This window comes from Gorilla gorilla, chromosome 22 (genome assembly GCF_029281585.2).
Source record: "Gorilla gorilla gorilla isolate KB3781 chromosome 22, NHGRI_mGorGor1-v2.1_pri, whole genome shotgun sequence".
Lineage (NCBI taxonomy): Eukaryota > Metazoa > Chordata > Mammalia > Primates > Hominidae > Gorilla > Gorilla gorilla.
Window position 1 is genome coordinate 17,759,645 of NC_073246.2, and position 20,328 is coordinate 17,779,972.

Consider the following 20,328-nt stretch of genomic DNA (forward strand, 5'->3'; position numbering starts at 1 on the left):
TTGCACCCATTCAGCTAATTACACCCTAAGTTAAACATTCGATTTCAAACTCTTCAGTATAGGCAACAACTAAAATGTATCATTTTGGTCATATCTTAGTTGGACCTTCATTTTCACATTGACATCCAAATGAGTCATATCATATGGATACTCACATTGAAAAAGAGTGAATGAAAGCTATTTAAGAACCAGAACTGTACAGTATTTTAAGATTATTTGCATATTACTACTATAGGCTAAAAACAGTATAGCATTTTTGCCACTGCAGTCATATACACAGCTCCAATCCTTTGGAACTTGATTTCAAGCCTAGAGTTCTTTATTTGTTTTTAGAAATAATCTATTAGATGATTATAATAAAAGTCATTATAACAATAAGTAGTACTGATTAAACATTTAGTACTACCAGGCAGTATTTTAAGTACTGTATGTGGGCTAGCTCATCCTAATAATAAATAACTCTATGAGATAAGTATTAGTTTCACCCCCTTTTTGAAAAGATGAGCAACAGAGAGGTTAAAGTAACTTGCCCAGGATCACACAGCCTGTATGTGAAGAAGCTTGGAACAGAAACCAAGGCAGCCTGATCCCAGGTGCCACACTTAATTTATGCTTCTTTTACTAGAAGCTTTGCTTCACCTTATTCCCCCATCAGGAAAATCATGAAATAGTAGTGTTTAGAGCATTAATGCGGGGTGTATGAAGCCACTGTAAGTATTTGGAGAGGAAGCAGAAGTGCTATACCTCAATTTTTATGATTATGACATTTAGATAATTGCCAGTCCCTTTTTATTCTGATAAATATCATTACTAAATTCCATGTTTGTTTTCAGAAACTGCCTTTTTCATTATGTATTACTGAGTGTGAGACCATAGCTTATCACCTTGCCAGGGTAAATTTGGGGAATTTGCTTTTTTTTTTTTTTTTTTTTAACTTAGAAAATATATAGCTCGAATGAAGTCTTATCCACATTTCCTTTGATATAGGTTGTGTGAGCATAGGTATTTTTAATTTTCCAAAATTTTTGTTTCAGTTACCAGTAGCTAGGTGGAAAGAGTGTATTTAAACCTTAATTGTTGCCCATTATAAATACTGACGAGAAGTCTACTTTTGGGCACTGTAATGTCATTGATTAATTTCAGTACTTTTAATTTGAGAACACATTTTTAGCTCTAAAAAGTAAATGAACTTCAATTTGTGTAAATGCCTGCTGTGTTGTTTTAAATTATTATATGAGGTAATATATGAAAAACACTTAGCACATTTCTTGGCATATAGTAAGTGCTCAATAAATGTTAGCCATCATTATTGCGCTTTATTTTATTGTTAGATTACTTATTTAACAATAGTGTATCTTACATTTTGGATGAGTCACTTAGGAATCGTCTAATGATCATGACAGATAGCATTTTTGAAAGTGGTGGTGCTTTTGAAACTGCATCCTTACTCCTTTTGTCACTGACTGCTAGAATTGGAATTGGTGTAGGTCTTGGGGACTTTATTCTGCCAGCTGCTCGGTCCTTAAATTTTGGAATCATCCTGGTCCTACTTCTGTCATGTCCCACATTTAATAAGACAGCAATAATATTGGATGCTGTCTTCTGCCCTTTCTCTCCTGTAGTCTATTCTTAATACATGGAGTAAACTTTTTAAAATGTAAGTCATACTATGTCATTCCTTTCCAAAACACTCCACTGGCTTCTTATTACACCCATGTGCATGTCTAAGTTCTTAGGGAACCTACAAAGCCTTTCATGTTTTGGTTTTCTGTTACAAAGATAGCTTCGTTGTGAATATCTGGGTTTCCTGTGTTGTTTCGGTTAACTGTTTTAGAGCTAACGTTTTAACTTGTTGTCAGTTGTGCAGAGAATATAAAGATGTAACTGGGCAAGTTTCTTCTCATTTTGCTGTTTTAAAAATTCTTATTCTGGCATCTGCTTTCTTCTAAATAAACTTTAGAATAATTTTATTCAGCTATACTTTTGATGAGAACTATGCAAAATGTATCTATTTAATTTGAGCAGGATTGTCATCTTGCAAGTATTGAGTATTTCTGTCTAGAGTTCTATGTGTCTTTCCATAATTCCATATTATCAAGCCGTTCAGTACATTTTGCCATTTTCTTCCCATGAGTCCTTGACATTTTGCTTAAGTTTGCCCCTAAGTATGTATCCAGCACCCAGATTAAAAGGAATATCTTTTATTGTCCTTGTTTGTAGAAGTACTAATTTTAATACCCATTTTGCACTCTTTCGTATGGCAAGTTCCAGAAGAGATTTTTTAGTTTATTTGTTCAAAAGTATAAGTTTGTGATTCACTTTTATTAAGCAGATAGGAAAGTAATGAAGACTAAGAAATTAGAGATGGATTTTTACATTGTATCAGTAGTTTTAATTAGTAAGAAAGGTATTACTATTGATATAGTATACTTTATGTATGATGCATTTACACTATAAAATTAGAATCACATATAGATTAATTGCAAATTTAAAGCAATTTTGTTCTAGAGTGTTCGTTATGGAGAATATTGTATAACTTTTTTTGATGGATAAAATTATTTCAAAACACTTGATACTCTTTTCTTGATATTTGAAGGATAGTAATGGAAACTTGGAATTAGCAGTGGCTTTCCTTACTGCTAAGAATGCTAAGACCCCTCAGCAGGAGGAGACAACTTACTACCAAACAGCACTTCCTGGCAATGATAGATACATCAGTGTGGGAAGCCAAGCAGATACAAGTAAGTTTTCTTTCTTTTCTTATTATTTTAATAGAAACATACTGAAAAACTTTTCTTGGTGTAATATATTAGTGTTGCTTAAGGAGAGGTAAAGAACCAAAAAAGAACTCTATTAACCTTGGTTCTTTTTAGTGTAGTTGAAAGGAACATACATTATCTTTTTCAGATTATAAGGAAAATATTTTATGTAAGTTATATAGTTTTTCATAGAGCATTTCATATAGTATTTATTGTTTTGAAATATGGAATAGCTGCAGATATATTCATAAAAGGAAGAACTAGAATTTTTAATGGGCACAGTTATTTTGCAGATTTTAAGTGCTGGTAGAGGCTTTAGTATTTCTTTTGAGGTTAAAGTATTATTTCTAATTACTGATAGGTTTACCATTTAATAAAATTTCCCTTCCCTTTCCCCCTACTTCCAAATAAAGCTTTGGCAAAGAAGTTTATTATTGTGTAATGAAATTGCCTTTCATCCAAAAGAAAAAAAGAAAAGAAAACTTGGAAAAAGTGTTTTGGAGATACAAATACGTACATGTGGAAGATTCTATGTGGGACTTAAGTTTTTCTTCATAATATGAATACTTTATACTTATGTAGCGCACAGTTTTTCAAACTATGTTCAGTTACCTTCATATCTCATTATAGTTTAATAATTGTACTACATAAAAATAGTTTTATGCCTTATGGATTTGCAAAGTTTGATTATTAACATATATTTGGAGAGAATTTCTTATTTTGTTTATAGACATTCTCAAAGTTAGGAGGCAACCAGAAAAGAGTTCATTTACATAGATGTTTATTAATGTTTATTGATAAAATATTTTAATTTTTAGTTTTCAGGATAATCTTAGTATTTTTGCTACATAGATGATCTTGTGTCAGAGAAAACTAGAATACTCCTGTCTCACTTAGTTAATAGGTGATGGGTGACTGTTTGTAGCATATATAAGATAGACCTCTTTACTTAACGTCTAAGTTCAAGGCAAGCTGTGACTGGGCCCCCATCCACACTTCTAGCCTCATTTTCCACTGTTTTCCTGCTGTCATTCAACACTGTGATAATACAGAATGGCTTGAAGTTCTCATGTACTCAGTGGTATTTAATTTCTCTGTCTTTACATGTGCTGTTCCTTCTGTTTGAATGCACTCTGGCCTTTTCCTCCCTAGCCTAATTTGTTCTGGTCTTGAAAGATTTAGCTAAAGAGCTGCTTGCTGGAGAGTGTTTTTCCTGGCCTCTAGCTAGGACCAAGTGTTTCTCCAGCATCCAGGGCATGCTTCTGTCTTAATGAATACTCTGTTATTTTGAAATTATTTGCTTGAACATTATTGGTGCTCAAAAAATGTTCACTGAGTTATTTTTGATAATATGTGCAGTAAAGCTCTTTCAAAACCAATGAAAGGGAATGAAGTTGAGAAGCTTGTTGCAAAAAGTTGAAAGAGAAGTGGTATAAAGGTCAAAAAAATGAGTACTTAATAATATTTTGGATATTTCAAAGTTCCAAGACTCGAGGGGAAAAAGAAACTAGATGGGTGATAAAAGGGAAAAGGATAATTTTGACTAAAATGCTCCTGGTTTAAGTGAAGCAAGCAGGAAATTGACTAAACAGAGATCATTGTTGTTAGTTGTGAACTCTTAATATAGATGGTACTTGGTGACATGACATAGTATATTTATAGAAAAGGGGAAAATTAGGATTATATGTGTCCTGCACAAAAGAAGATATTTGCTGTGCAAAGTGAGAGAATACTGCATAAGGCAAATGGTTACACCTGTTTAAGATTTTAGATAGGGAATGGTGAAAATATTATGGAGGACAAAAAAAAAACTGTGAATAGGTTCCCTTAGGGAGAAGGCAGCCTAATCTCAGGAGGCATGTGTCTCATTTCCTGATAATTAAAACTTTTTTTGTGTGTTTGTGGATCTCTTGAAAAATATTCATGAGGTAATTTTATTTTCCACTTCAAATAATGTAGAGAAATGAAGTTTCTGATGTCATCTCACCCGATTATCATATTGAGTAAATTGCTTGCTGTTGTGGTTTCTTTATCCATAAAACACATAATACGTAATATGTATCAAGTGCTTTCCCTCTAATCAGGGTGCCAATTGAGATAGCGTGTCCATAAAGTTGGTTTGAGATTATTGACAGCAAACAGTTGTAGGAATTTAATGTGGCGATTGTACTATGATAGTATCAAATCAGAAAAAAAATTAACTGTTGGAGTAACAGTAATACTTTTCCATTAAACATTCCTGCCAGTAGTGTCATAATGCAGTGTTACATGCTTTAAAACTGAGAAAGTGGGGAGATGTCATGCATTTCAGTAGGTATTAAAAAAATACTCTTTAAGTGACTGTGCAGTTACTGTTGAGAAGAAATGAAGTCGTGTATTTTTAATTCTTGGAAGATGTGGTAAAACATGAGGGAAGGAAAGACAAAATAATTACAAATGGATATACATTCAAATGCAGGCCTCTATTTAAAAAACTACCTAACTGCTGTAGGAATGTAGAAGAATAGATCAGAGTGTGAGTTTTCAAGGGATTGTTGTAGATATAAAAACCCTTTTTGAGCACTTTCTTCATTTTGTGTGAAATACATTGTTACTTAAAGGTTGACCACAGTTTCACTTAATTCTTTCAAATATGGCAGGGATTTTTATTTTCAGTTTTTTTCCATTCTTCTTTTTTAGGTATAAAATCTCTTAAAACCAGGGCTAAAGCAGAAACAAAGTCATGCTAACTTTAAGTGATACACTTGGTTGCAGTGCTGACAAAACGTCTGTCTTCTGAAATTGAAATCTCTAATACCAAATACATATACCTCTTTGTTGATATTAGCTGGAATATCACTGTTTACAATGGACTATTTCTTTTAGAAGGAATAAATTTTTTTTTGCTGACTAGAAAAATATAGTTTTTAAACTAATATCACATGGAAGTTATATTTGGGGCATACGGAGAAATTTTTGTTTATGCATACCTGGTGTGTCAGAGGCTAAACTATATTATGTCACTGGATTTGAAAAACAATTTGTGAGCCTTCCTTTAATATTGAAGAAGTAAATATATTTTCAATAGTTAGTAGGACAATTATATGCCTTTTTGGTGTATTTTTTACCTTTCACTTTTGAGAAAAAAAGGAGACATATCAAAGAAATCTTGTGCTCTGCATAAAAAAGAATTTAGAAGTCGTACACCTAATGCCTTTACTTGATTACATTCCATACTGTAATTCTGTTGAATTCTGGAAAAAAGCCCAAATCATTTGTACTATAATTAGCAAACGTACTAGGTAATTTTTTTTTTATTTGGACCTCCTGTCCAGATCAAATATTATAGATTGTCAAATGAGTGCCTGTTGTCCTTGGCTTAAATTGAGAATAAAATTGTTTTGGAGTTTTGCTGTCAAAAACACAAATGAAAATGAAACCAGGACACGATACCCGGTATTGAGCATTATAGATGTGATTAATAGTCAGAGGAGAGATTCTGCCAAGTTTTTTGTCATGGCAAACTCTGTCATAAACATGACCATACAGCGCTTTTGCCCAATTTGATGTCTAATAGTAATACTTTTTATTTTGTGACCATTAAATTCTTTCGAACATTTTTAAAACAGGAAAAAAACAGTATATGCTCTCCAGAACAAGATGTGCTACAATTGAGCGATCAAAAGATAAGAGGGATTTGGGTAGGTAATTTTAACACAGAAAGTAATGCCACATATTGACTCAAATTTTAGAGAAATTGGTATAAGACTTGAAATGAGTGATAGGTGGTTAAGACTCTTCAAAAATTTATAAGCCTTTTTTTTTTTTTTTTTTCCTAAAACACCTTGAATTTGAAAAGATGACATAGAAAGGGAGAAAAACCTTGAGGTTCTATCCTAGAATTCTAGTTATGGCTATCTTGCTTGGCCACAGTAATAGTGATTTAAACTGTGATAAATAGATCCAATTCTAGTGCTTTTATTCTTAGGATAATTCTCTTATGCTAAACAGTTTAGGATATTGTTAATTGAACACTGATACTTTTCCCATTGCCCAAGTAACTTCAGTTTTTCCCTAGGAATTTCTAATATGTAAAACGATTTTTGATGACTCACAGAAAGTCAAGACGAAGCCTAAAAACTGAGATGCTAAATGGTGTGAAAATTAGTTCCAACTGATAGGTGCAATTAGAAGCTTCAAATTGATTAGATGCATTTTATTAGATATGAACTGTAGAATGACTTGTATAACTTGATGAATTTTCTTTAGTTTTGGGTTAGAATGATAGCCATGGTCTTTGTACTTTTGTTGACTAACATGGGAGATTAATTTTACTTTTTTTCACAATAAAAATTGAAAAACATAGTAGAATTAATGACAAAACTCTGGAATGACTCCCTTACTACTCTTTTTCCTTACTTACCCCTGCTGCCACTGTGATTTTAGCAGCTATTATTAAAAACAGAATTAGACCATTTAAAGCTGAGCTGTTCAATATAGTTGCCACTAGTCACACATGGCAATTAAAATGAAATAATATTGAAATTCAGTTTCTCAGTTGCACTTTAAATGTTTAATTCTGGTGGCTACCAGATCAGTGCACATAATGCTACATTTCCATTATCACAGAAAGTTCTAATTTACAACACTCTGTTAAGAGAATTTGAGTTTAACAGTGAGAATATTGGAAGAGTAGGAACATCTGAAGGAAGCTGAAAGCAAGGGAAAATGGGAGAGTGGAGTGGGAAACAATTTATATTGTTTATGTCTTCTGGCTTTTAAGATTCTTGCAACATGATACCTTACTATGCTGTCTGCCCTTTCACTTGAAAAAATTTTGAATATATAAAAGATACGTTCTCATCTTCTAATTAGTGCCATTATGAAGATGACTCACCAGTTTTTATCTCTATTCTGTATTTCTTTAACAAATATTTGTTGTCTAATATGTAGCAAGTACTTTTATAGACCATTAAGAAAGCATACAGAGCCTCAGTTTACATAGAGGAAAGACAGTACACAGTAAACAAACAGTATCAGATAGTAATAAGTAGTTCATGAACAACAGTACACCTGGATATAGACAAAGAAGTGATGGGGGTGTGCTTGTGGGCTGGGCATAGGATAATATGTGATTTTAGGTAATGTGGAAGAGCTCATATTTGAGGAACAGTAGACCTGGACATAGACAAACAAGTGATGGGGGTGTGCTTGTCTGCTGGGCATAGGATAATATGTGATTTTAGGTAGTGTGGAAGAGCTCATATTTGTACAGATACCTGAGTGAAGTGTGAGCATGAACTTTTGGCTCTCTGAAAGTTGTGCATCCCAGACCAGGGCCTGATGCAGCAGTGTGTTGGCCCTCGAGATGAATAGTGAGGACACAGCCTTGTTGAAGCTGAATGAACGAGGGTAGGAATGGCAGTATTCTCGTTTCTGATCTCTTGCTGCACATCCTGATGTTCATATTTGCCTTTCTTTCTTAAGGGTATTTCCATTCTTCTGGTGGTCCAGGGTATTGGTTTTTTTTTTTTTTTTTTCCTTTTAATAGCTCTTCTGTCAGTCTCCCAAAACAACCATTTGGTTTGCAGATCTGTCAGTTTTTGTATTTAGACTTTTCCCTTCAGTTACTCCTGCCCTGCTACATATTCTTATTGCAACGCTTCTCAAACTCTTCACTACCCAGTTTTTTTCTGTCTTGCACTCCCTTACTTAGAAATCTTTGCTGACAGTAAATATAAACTTGGCTATTTTTTTTAAAAAAAGTATTTCCTCTTGGTTTAGCCTGTGTAGATAAGGAAAAACAATGGAAGAACTCTTTTTTTCTTCTGAATTCAAAATATTTACATATATAATAGTTCAGCTAGATTATGGGCCAACTAGGCTTTTGTGAACTTACTTAGAAACCTGAGGTTCAAGTAAGATTCACTTACATAATTCACGTTCCTATTTAATATAATATTTTCATGGGAAAGTGAATTATGAGTTATAAACAATGCATATATTTTGTTTGAAGTCTAGTTCGTTGATAAGTTGATGACTAGCATGTATTTTGGAGTTAGCAGAGAAATGTTTGGTAGTTGGTGTATAAGTTTTACTCATGGTATTCCTTTGTAAGTGAAAGATTTAGTAGGATGAGTATCACGTTTTGATATATATTTCTCACTTTACAGGAAAAATGTTTTAATTTAGACTCACAAAAATGTAGATTACTGCTTAGATGCATTTGTAACATGATTTTATACAGTGGCACCCAGCTTACTGTTCCCATGTGTGTGCTGTTGAATTGTATTTACGCTAATACTAGAGGGAGAGTTGGTTAAAAATAGTGTTTTTAGTGTTTTACCAAGGTCTTGCCTTGACACAGTTGTGAGAATATTAATAATGCTCTGGCATTGAGATGGAAGTTTTACAAAGGCTAATTTTCTATAACTGACTTTGACCAGTTAGAAGATGTTTATAGCCAAAGTTATTCTGCTTCTTTTGTAAGCATGTGAGAATATCTGAGCGCTAGTTTTTATTATAAATTGATAATTCATTACATGTTTTACACAAATCATTATTCCACTAAGTCCAGAAAAAGAATAAATTGGGTTTAACCAGTCTGTTGAAATAACATTTTATTTTCTTTTACTGGTCTTAAAATCATGTGAATTTGGTATGTGAGGTATCTTTCAGGATTGCATTTGATATGTGAGGCATCTTTCAAGATTGTATGTGAGGACCGTATGTGAGGGATCTTTCAGGATTCAGCTATCTTTCAGGATTGTCATATTGTTCTAAAATACCCTGTGAAAAGAAGCAGTTTTATGGATTAATAGGAAGATCATGGAGAAAATTGTTACAATTACAATGAAATTAAAATAATAAGTAAACCTCCTCCATTGCTTAAAGGAAAAAGTCCCAGCTTTTCAGTTAAGGATTGTTAGTCTCTGGTCTCAACCAACTTTTCCAGCATTAAAGACTACTGTTCCTCTATACCAGGGATTGGAGGCTCAAATTCCCAGCTGGGGTACAGGTGTGCCTATATGCTGAACCCTCTGCTATTGGAGATGCCAGGAGAGGCTGGAGTGGCTGGAGCCATTTAATATGGTCGTTCTAGCCACAAGCAGCTTTATCCTTTTACACCCATGTGAGGTACAAGATATGCGAGGATGCAAGGGCAAGGAAGGTAATGTGAATGTGTGGCTGGCCAAGTTGGGGGCGGGGGCAAAATGAAGAGTGAATATTCTATCTAAAGAGAGCTGCTACTACTACTTTTGTTACACTCTGGCTTTGTCACAATGATTATTGCCATGCAGGAATCTCGTGTAACCAGGTCTTCTGTTTTTTTTTTTTTTCCTCCCAGAGCGTGAGGGAAGTAATACCTATTATTGTACACATAAAATCTCCTAATCTTTATCTTTTGCCAGTTATTTCAAAAAATTTTGAATCACATTGTAAAAACCAAAGAAAACCATTTTCAATTATGATTGTTTCATAAAAAACATGTCTAAGAACATGGAGTAGATGGTGATTCTTGTTGTTTTTGCTCTCAGGACCCCTTTACACTCATAAAAATTATTGAGAACCTCAGAGCTTTTGGGTACATAAAATTTACTATTTTAGAAATTAAAACTGAGAAAAGCTTAGGCTATTAGTTCATATTAAAATGCCAGTCTGTTATGTTTGAATAACATATTTTATGAAAAACACATTTGCTGAAACAAAATGGTGAGAAGATTACGTTGCTTTACATTGTTGCAAGTCTTGAATGTCTGCCATATTAGAGGAGAACTAGAGTCTCCAATGTGCTCCTGAAGGTTTGCATTCTATTGCAATAAGTTGTTTTGGTTGAAGTTTGTGAAGAAAATCTGGATTTACACAGATAATAATTTAGAAAAGGGAGGAGTATTTTAACTGATAATCAGATAATAATGGATATTCTTTTTAATGCTATACCCAAACTTAACGGATGGTAATTTCTTAAAGGTTAGTTGCAATGTGGAATTCGAAATCACATCAGTTATTCTATGGTGGTATCAACAACCTTTTCATGTTATGTTGCATTAAAATCCATTAATGTTTCTTGCTTTTTGGATGGATCTTTTACCCATGCATGAGTTTGTAACACTGTGCATTGGTAATTTGAAAAGATTTCTTTTGAAATGCTTGAAGAATGTCTACTATAAGAAAAATTTGAATTTGTTAATATCACCACTCATATACAAACCTTTAAGTATTGAGAAGATATCAAGCTCACAGTGGTAGAAACAAGTTTTTCAAAGTTTAGATTTTTGCTTGAAAATTCCATATTAATCATTGTCAACAGATACATTTGTTTTCCTTAAAGCAACAGGCTCACTTTTTTTTTCCAGACAACATCTGCCAAATACTGAAGTCTGAATAATTCTAGTTTGTAGTTTGTTAGTTTTTCTTTTAAATAAAAATTGCATTCCATGGGAAAAATCAGTTTAGCTTGTAACTCATTTTACACTAGTTATTAGCAACAGCATACTCTGGATATATCGCAGAAGTACTTTATGTGTACTTCTTATGTTAGAATTAAACATAAATCAGGGTTTGAGGTTTAATAAAATTAGGTTTAATCTTTTCGCCAAGAACATAATTCTAAAAGAAACTGGCTTGGCTTCTGTTTAAAACAGTGAGTGTGTATATTTGTGACTAATACAATGAATTACGCAACTTGGTGCTGCTGCCTTGATTTGTGCTAAGATGCAGCAGTTTTATTCAATATTGTTTTGCATCATTGGTGCAAATGTGCCTACAGTACAAAAGGCAAATAATATCTGAGTATTATTATTTTTTTGTTTAAGGACTTTCCTCCCTTTTTTCAAAGGGGCCCTGGGGACCCCAAGGATCAATGGACCATATTTGAAGAACTGCTAGTAAGGCAGAAAGACCACTGGATTTAAGAGTTAGAAGACTTAAATTTTGAAGCCTGTGCACCATTCTCGCTTCTTATGATGTGCTTCATTTCTCAGAATTTCAGTGATTTCATTTATAAAATATATTTGGGGAAAAAACCCATCTTGTTTTTTGCTTTTTTGTTGCTTGAATTACAATTGATAAATTAGGAAAAGCTGTAAGTGTAAGTTGTTGCTATTTTTAAATTAGTTTCGGCTATAGCCCGTTTGTTTTACTTGTCAGTCATGATACAGTAAACATTCTAGAAATTTTCAAATAAGGAATTTAATACAGGGGATTAGGTTCTTTAAAAAATCACTGGAAGGACTGGAGGAAAGCTCTAGCTCAGACTTCTGAAATGACTCCCACATCATTGGCAGGACTGACCAGTCAGGGAAGCGGCTACTTCTGTCACAATTAGGAAAGCGGCCTCTTGGACTACTGAGTTCAAGAACATACTTCTATAGCTGCAGCCCAGGAAACCGGAAGCCAGGATTAGGTACTGCCTCTGAGCTATGCCTGGAAATTGGAAGGCAAAGTCTAGTTGCCACTTATATTCCATCTCTTGACATTCTTAAAGCTGGAAATCGGAGCCTGGAATACTGTGGAACAACTTAAATCTTTTCAATCAAGCTAGAGAAAACAGCCAAAGGCAACAGGCAACAGGATAATGGTTGCCCCCCCCCCACCCCCGCTGCACTCTGCCTCCCATATCTCATGTTAGTGCATTCTAATGGATGAGGCCTAAGTTTCATCCAAAACCCTAACTGCCAGTGAATAAGGAAGATAGTTTTTCTGTTTTTTTTTTTTTTGTGTTTAGTTTCTATAATTGAAGAAAGTAAACTTAGGAGAACGAGATAATGGAATCTGACCACTAATTAATCACATACCTAAACCCTGTTTTTCTGCTTCTCTGTGATTTTCAAATTTTTTCCACTTTTCATTATCCTTTCTTTACTTAGACCTAAGTTCTAGCCATTTTAATAACCAAGATAGCTTTCATTTTTATGAGGCATTCCATACCTTTTTAATCCTCACTGCTTCATCAGTGTTTATGAATGTTCAGTTCTGGGTTACACTCATCTTCAGCTGTGGTCTGGGTGGACTTGGATTTTGTAACCAAACTTGTAAAACCTTTGGCCTGCTGTTGCCTGTAAAGTGATTCACCATTTCAATTACTATGCTATATAAATCTTTCACATTTTACTTGCCTGTATTTTTGGGGGGCCCTACTTAATACACTTTTGTGAGGTTTTATTATACTCTCTAAAGACATTAAAAAAACACCACCACTTCCTTCCATGATCAGGTATTCTTTCTCATATTTTAAATCTTCTTACAAGCTACTGTTTGGAGAATGTGTGGATAAAAATAGAAGTAGACTCTGGAAAATATCAATATACATTACTTTTTTTCATTAAATATATGATATGCTTTTCTAATATTTATGTAAAACCTTATAGCCATATGGTAAAATAAAGCCACCTTATCCTCCCCATCCTCTATCCTGTTTGTTTTTTTTTTCCTCTTCTAAAATTGTATGATTACAAAGAAAATATTTTTAACATGTCTAAAATACACCAACCTGGGCAAGATGCAAAACCTTGTATCTACAAAAAATTAAAAAGAAAATTAGCCAAGTGGTGCATGCCTGTAGTCCTAGCTACTCTGGAGGTTGGGGCGGGAGGATCACTGGAGCTCAGGAGTTTGAGATTGCAGTGAGCTGTGATCATGCCACTGCCCTCTAGCCTGGGTGACACAGTGAGACCCTGTCTCTAAAAAATAAAATTTAAAATAAGCAAATAACTAAAATGAAGGCAAAACATGTCCAAAATACAAATAAGCATAATCCCAACCATGCAAAGATAATAACAGATAGTTTCTCTTTCTGATCATATTATTTTGTAACCTATTACCACTTCCCTACTTAGCAATATACCATGGTTTCTATCACTGTTGAAATGATAATGGGAGGATTTATCATTGGCATCATCTGGGTTAAGGAAATTGACCAATATATATTGGGAAATTGGATTAAAAGTCATTTTTATTGAAGGCGGTATTAGTTGTAACCTTTTTTGGAAAAAGAATTAATACTTAATAGCATCAAGGCTATTTTTTATTAGAAGAGGGCTTGTTTCATTCACTTGTATATTTCATTTTTGTGAAATGAGAATCTTGTTTTAAATTAAAAGGACTGCATATTTATTAAACAATTCAGATTGTATGGAAGTATTTAAATAGAAAGTGAAAGATTCTTATACTTCTTCCTCCTATAACTCCTTTCCTCAGAGTTAACCACTGTTAATAGTTTGGCACATTCTTTCAGAATTTAAAAAATGTATGTGTAAATGTACATCTGTGGTTTCTGAAACATCAGTTTTTAAGAGTTCATTGTTAATTATTGTAATTTGATCATGTCTAGATGGTAGTAGTATGGACAGAATTTAATACGTATGTAATTGGGTTAACTTCAGAAAGCAGAAATGTAAATGTTTAATTGTATTGATTTCAATTTTTGTTGATAAACCATTCTCAGCAGTCTTTCTGCTTATTAGCTTTTAATAAGAGACCTCATAGTAAATACAGAGATTCTTCTACAGTGAAATATATTTCTGTTTACTGCTTTAGGTATATTTTATCAAAAAAATCATTGAGTTACTGAGTATGACCAGTTAAAAATATGTTTGCATTTATTTTTAGATAGGCTTTTAGAAATACAAAATTAGTTGGTACTGACTGGTTTAAAGAGTATATTGGATGTAAAATCTCCATAATAAAAATCCTTTCATTTTGTTTTACTTTTAATTTTGAGAAAGATAGTTTTGCTTTTCAGATGTGATTGATCTCACTGGAGATGATAAAGATGATCTTCAGAGAGCAATTGCCTTGAGTTTGGCCGAATCAAACAGGGCATTCAGGGAGACTGGAATAACTGATGAGGAACAAGCCATTAGCAGGTAAAAACATAATTTGTATAAAGCAGATATAAGTACTTTTAAAAATAGAAATCATTAATTGGGTTAAATTAATTTTAAGAGGTAATAAGATATACTTTGTTACTCTAAACTAGTAATATGCTTGTGTATTTTTAAATTTTATGTAACCAAAATCTTCATATTTAGTTTTGATTGCAGTTGGGTTTAGATTTTTAAGATTTTGGGATGGTGTTATGAGGGATTACATTTAGATGCATATTTTAATATTTCTTTCATTTTTTTTCTTCCTGTAATCTTTTTTGGATGCACTGTCCAATTTACAACAATTTATAGCAAGGGTCAGCATCCTTTTTCTGTAAAGGGCTAATAGTAAATATTTTTGGCTTTGTTGGCTATAGGGTTTCTGTTATAGCTATTCAGCTCTGGTGTCATAATGCGAAAGCAGCTATAGCTGATAAATAATATAATGAGCTTGGCTGTATCCTAATAAATCTTGATTTACAAAGGCAGCCAGTTGGTTTTGTCCTCTCGGCTGCGGTTTGCTGACTTCAGATCTATAGCATGATAATATGTTTATATATATTGTTCAAATAAATGGGCAGGGCTCCAAGATGTGTGCTAGAATGCAGTTTTTAATTTAATCACCAAAACTTTGTAGTTTGAAACAGTTTGATTCATCTGAGGACTAAAAAATACATTTGGTTTTCATAATACCTCTAAAAATGGAGATATAATAATTTAATAAGCCATAAAGTTGTAACTAACTGTAATCCTCTAAACAACTATTTGAAGGCAGTGGTAACTCTATGTTACTGAAGAAGAAATTTAGCTTGCAAGAGGTTAAATGTGCTTTTTCCAAAGGCACACAGCTCAGATGCATCTTAAGACTTTAATGTTCTTTTCCTTTAACATAGTCTTTTGGTAACCAAATTTCTCAGGTAATTTTTGTTGGCACAATATCAATAGGATATTTCTTTCCAAATAATCAGAGATTACTATATGGTAGGAAATGTTTCAAAATGCTGTGTTTAGCAAAGGAATATAATTTTTTATCTTAGTGCGACTTTTTAACGTCTTTAAATGTTACTTTGGAAACTACTTTGTAAGACATTATATTATGTAGAGACTTAATTAAACTCTATTGTCCCGCTCATTAGTTGTGGCTAATATTTATTGCCAGGAACTTTAAATGAAACCAAAAAATACGTAATTAGGCTTATTTTCTGAAGCATTTGAGAAATTATATGAATTGGGCTTTTTCTTTTTAAAACGTGTATTGCAGTGCATAATTGTCTTGAATAATTATGAAACGACAATACTTAAACTTTGAGAAATATTTTAAATACAAAACACATGAGTTGGATTTCATATGTAAGGGGCATGATTTTATGTGAAAAGGGTTATAAAAAGAATGTATACTTGATACAAATATTATTTTTAAAATTATATTTTTGTTTATATGAATTTATATGAGTATATGAATATAAAATATATGTGAGCTTATATACCCAATTAGTGTCAGTCGTTCTATTATGTGTTTTCTAATTAAAACAACAGGTACTAATTATATAATAAAAGTAAGGTAATATAAAAAGGGATGAAGGCTGTTCCTAATTTGATATTCAGTTCAATGTATATGTTATATTATTGTTTTAGATAGTTGTTTTTATCCAAAATGGCAAAAGAAAATCTCTTCAGATAATGCTTTTTTTTCATTTTACATTTTAATATAATTTAAAAATAGTAAATATTTGGTAGATATTATTATTGTAGATGACATAGAGATTCGGCATAATGTAACATGCCATAAAGCTATACTCCCTAGAAGTAAAAGAGTCATATTAATTGTGTGTAAATTCAATAACCCGCAATGAACAAATGGGTGTTCAGTGTAAAATATGCATTTAATAAACTTATATGTAAATCATGTTGTATTAGAAAAAGAGGATGTGGAGAGTTCTAGCTAAACATCATCAGAGATATATTTGCTCATATGGGTTTATTAAGGTATAGAACTCTAAATTCAAAAGAGAAAATAATGCATTTTAAAGGAAGACATTTATATATTATGCTTAAAAGTAAATTAACTCCTTCTTCATTACTGAAGTTGATATAGGGAAAATCTTTGCAAATAAAATTCCAGAATCATTTGCTTATTATATTTTAGTAGACATAATTTAATGTGAAGTTACACATTAGGATACTACATTGTGTGTAATTTGATGAGATAAAGCCTGTCATTTTACGTCTTAGAATCCTGTGTTTAGGCATTTATACATTTCATGCTAAAATTTTTTAAGTAGAACGTTTTTAAAGTATTTCTTTACACACTTTTTAGTGTCAGAACTGGATGTATTTATTATCTCTTGATTATCACTGCCAGGACACAAGTGGAGTATGGACAGTTGAAATTTGTTAATAAACTACATTGTGACTGGTTTGTGTCTATGGCATATTTCTTGTGAAAATGGCTTGCCTCATGAAATAACTTTGAAGTGCCTCATTAGAAGATAGTGCTAAGTTTTCTAGCTAAAAATTGTTACAAAGAGCACGCACCTTCAACAATTTCAAGAAGTAGTAGACTATAGATTCTCTTTTTTCCTCATTACTTCTGTGTTTCAACTAGTTATTTGTTGTTATCTTCAGCCTGGAGTTGCCATTGGGGAAAGAAAGAAGGATCATGTCCAGGAATAGTCAGGGTGGAATTCTGAATTATTAAAATAGGTCTGTATAACTCCTACATTTTTTATCCTTATCATTACTGAGGAAGCAGCTGTGAAGGGGAACTGTCTAAAGATGGTGTGTGAAACAGGAGTGGATGAGGGAGGCAGAGTTAGAAATCTTTTAAAATTGATCTCTGAGGAGGATTTCGGTGCTCAATAATTCCAGATACTTGTGGATGCTAAGGAGCATGGAAGGGCCATCGAATAACCATCAAACCATTTAAGGTGTATTATGTCAGATTATAGATGATCTGGAAAAGTAAGAAATATGACACAGATTAGTTTCCTGGGCTACAAGGTTGTGGCTGTAGGTGACTGATGAACAGCAGCAGTGTAACTTGAAAAAGTATCAGCAACAGTGAGGTACCACTGATATCCCCAGGAAGAGGGATCAACTGGTCGATGTAGTCAGGCTGTCCGTGTGGCAGGAGCCACACCCCATGCAATGTGGGCTCTCCTACGGCCAGATACACAGGTCAACTTTTGGTAGGAATCACATGTCTGACAAGCAGTGGTAGCCTCTGTGTTAGAAACATAGAGTTCCTTAATTTGTACTCTGTATATGATTGTGGATGTGATTCCATTTTGGGTATTGTAATTGTGGCAGTGGTGGTGATCTGGGTTGTGCAAGTTTGATCAAAAGCTTTATTCTGTTCATCTCATTGAAGAACACATTAGAGCACTCATCCATCACAATGGCTAAAATTAAAAAGACTGATGGGAAGTGATGTCAGCAAGATCGCCAGCTAGAGTTGCTTGGCTATCATTCCCCTCACAAAAAAGGAACCAAAACAACGAATAAGTTTATTTTGTCTGGAGTGACTGAGGAAATGCACTGGAGAGTACCAAGAGAACAGCAAAGTCCCTGTGGAGCATAGAGTCAAGAATAGCTCCATAGGGAGGAGACCAAAGTATCCTGCCTCTGCCATACTGTCTTCCATGTGAGGATTGAATCAAAGCCAGGGGGTTCGTCTTCTTATAGGAAGAAGGTAAGCTGAGAATCATCAGTCCTCATCACCACCGCAGGTGCCAGCAGTCACTGCTACAAGAGAGTTCCCCAGTCCTCACAGGTCCCAAGTCCAGCATGAACAGTTGCTGAAAGTGCATGTGGCTGCATTCCCCCACAGCAGGAACCTCTTTGACACCCTGCACCCCTGCAATCCAAGCAGCTAAGGGATGACACAACTGTGAAACCAAGCCCACATCTGGAGTGCTTCCTGACCTGGAGGCCAGTAGCCACCCTGTATCCCAGAGGCATTGCCCTCATTCCACAAAGTTCACACAAGTGCCTCTAGCACTAATACCTTGGCTACTTGGAGCCTAGGCTCAAAGGCACTACTGGGGCCCTGATACCTAAACCCACAAGGCTCCCTATTACCCAGGGAAGCAGGTGGGCCTGCATGGTAGGGCAGCCCCATGCAGCCACCAGGCTAGTGTACATCTGTCCCTGGCTCTAGCTGGCCTGGAGGTGGCCTCACCCCAAGGGAGAGAGTAGTGTACAGCCAGTGGGCCTGTGTGAACTTGCTCCCAGCTTGAACAGCTGGCCCAGAGGTTGTCTGCCTGTACCACTGGAGGATTCTGCACAGCTGCCGGGCCACAATTTCCTGCCTTTAGTCCAATTGCTGGTTTGGAGGCACTCTTTCCACAGCTCAACCCTACATTACCAGAGTCAAGCGCAGCCTCCAGACCTGTGTGCATCCACTCCTGGCCTGATAGCCAGCCCAGCAGTAACCCTGCCATTCAGGAGAGACAATCGTACAACCTTTCTGGCCTGCTGCATCAGCATGTGCCTGACCAGCAACCAGCCTGGTGCCCCCAACTCCAGAAAAACCATGCCACCACAGTCATGGGCTCCTGCATACTAAGTCACTGAGATAATCACGGACGTCGCAGGTGAGGATTCCAGCTGAATAATCTGTTTGGACACCACAATACTGAGTCCACCCTGAACCAAAGCCACCACACACCATTTCCAATCAGCACCCTAGGACCCATCAACAGGAAAAAACCTCTTCCTATGAAAGCTGCTCATTAAAATTGGAAAAAGCAATTGTCCATTAGATGCACAGGTACCAACATAGAGACAGAAGAATCATGAAAAAGCAAGGAAATGTGTCACCCCCAAACCTGGCACCACAATGCATCTTTAGTAATGGAATCCAAAGAAAAGAATATTTATGAAATGCATGAAAAATAATTCAAAATAATGACATTAAAGAAACTTTTGAGTTGTAAGAGAATACAACAATTTAACGAAATTAATAAATTCATTAGCTGAGTGAGAAATCGAACAAAGATAGATATTACGGAAAGGAACAAAACAGGAATCTTGGAGCTTGAGGAATTAAGTGAATGAAATTTTAAAAAAATACAATTGAGAGCCACAGTAACAGACTAGAACATGCAGAATAATACATTTCTGAACTTGAAGACAGATCTTTTGAAATAACCTATTCAGAGGAAGAAAAAAAAAAAGAATAACAAAGAATGAAGAAAGCCCATAGGACTTATCAGACACCATTAAGCAAACCTATATTCGTATTATGGGAGTTCCAGAGAAAGAAGAAGTGAAGAGAGGCATAGACCACCCATTTGGTTAAATAGATTGCCTGTGTCCTTCTGCACTTCTTGGAAGAAAGTCTTGGAAGTTATGGACATCTAGGAATGAAAAGATCCCCAGTAAAATTCAGCCCCTCAAAATCCTCTCAAAGGTACACAATTCTAAAAGCTGTAAGACAAAAACATTATGTCACATATATGGGAATTCCCATTAGACTATCAGTACATTTCTCAGCAGAGACTGCACAAGACAGGAGAGAGTGGGATGACATATTCACAGTGCTGGGAAAAAATAAAAATAAAATATAAAAATAAAAACTGTCAGCAGAGAATATATCCGGCAGTGCTGTCCTTAAGAAATGAAAAAGAAGGGCTGGGCGCAGTGGCTGATGCCTGTAATCTCAGCACTTTGGGAGGCCAAAGCGGGCAGATCACGAGGTCAGGAGATCGAGACCATCTTGG

General features: G+C 34.5%; 1 protein-coding gene across 1 annotated transcript in view; it reads left to right on the forward strand.

Annotated features, from left to right (window-relative positions):
• LOC101144968 (ubiquitin carboxyl-terminal hydrolase 25) overlaps positions 1-20,328 on the forward strand; it is a 141,728-nt gene that overhangs the window by 32,950 nt on the left and 88,450 nt on the right. Inside the window, exons 3-4 of the mRNA XM_063702605.1 lie at positions 2,597-2,741; positions 14,482-14,605. The gene's annotated coding sequence lies outside the window, so the exon portion shown is untranslated. The remainder of the gene's footprint in view (positions 1-2,596; positions 2,742-14,481; positions 14,606-20,328) is intronic.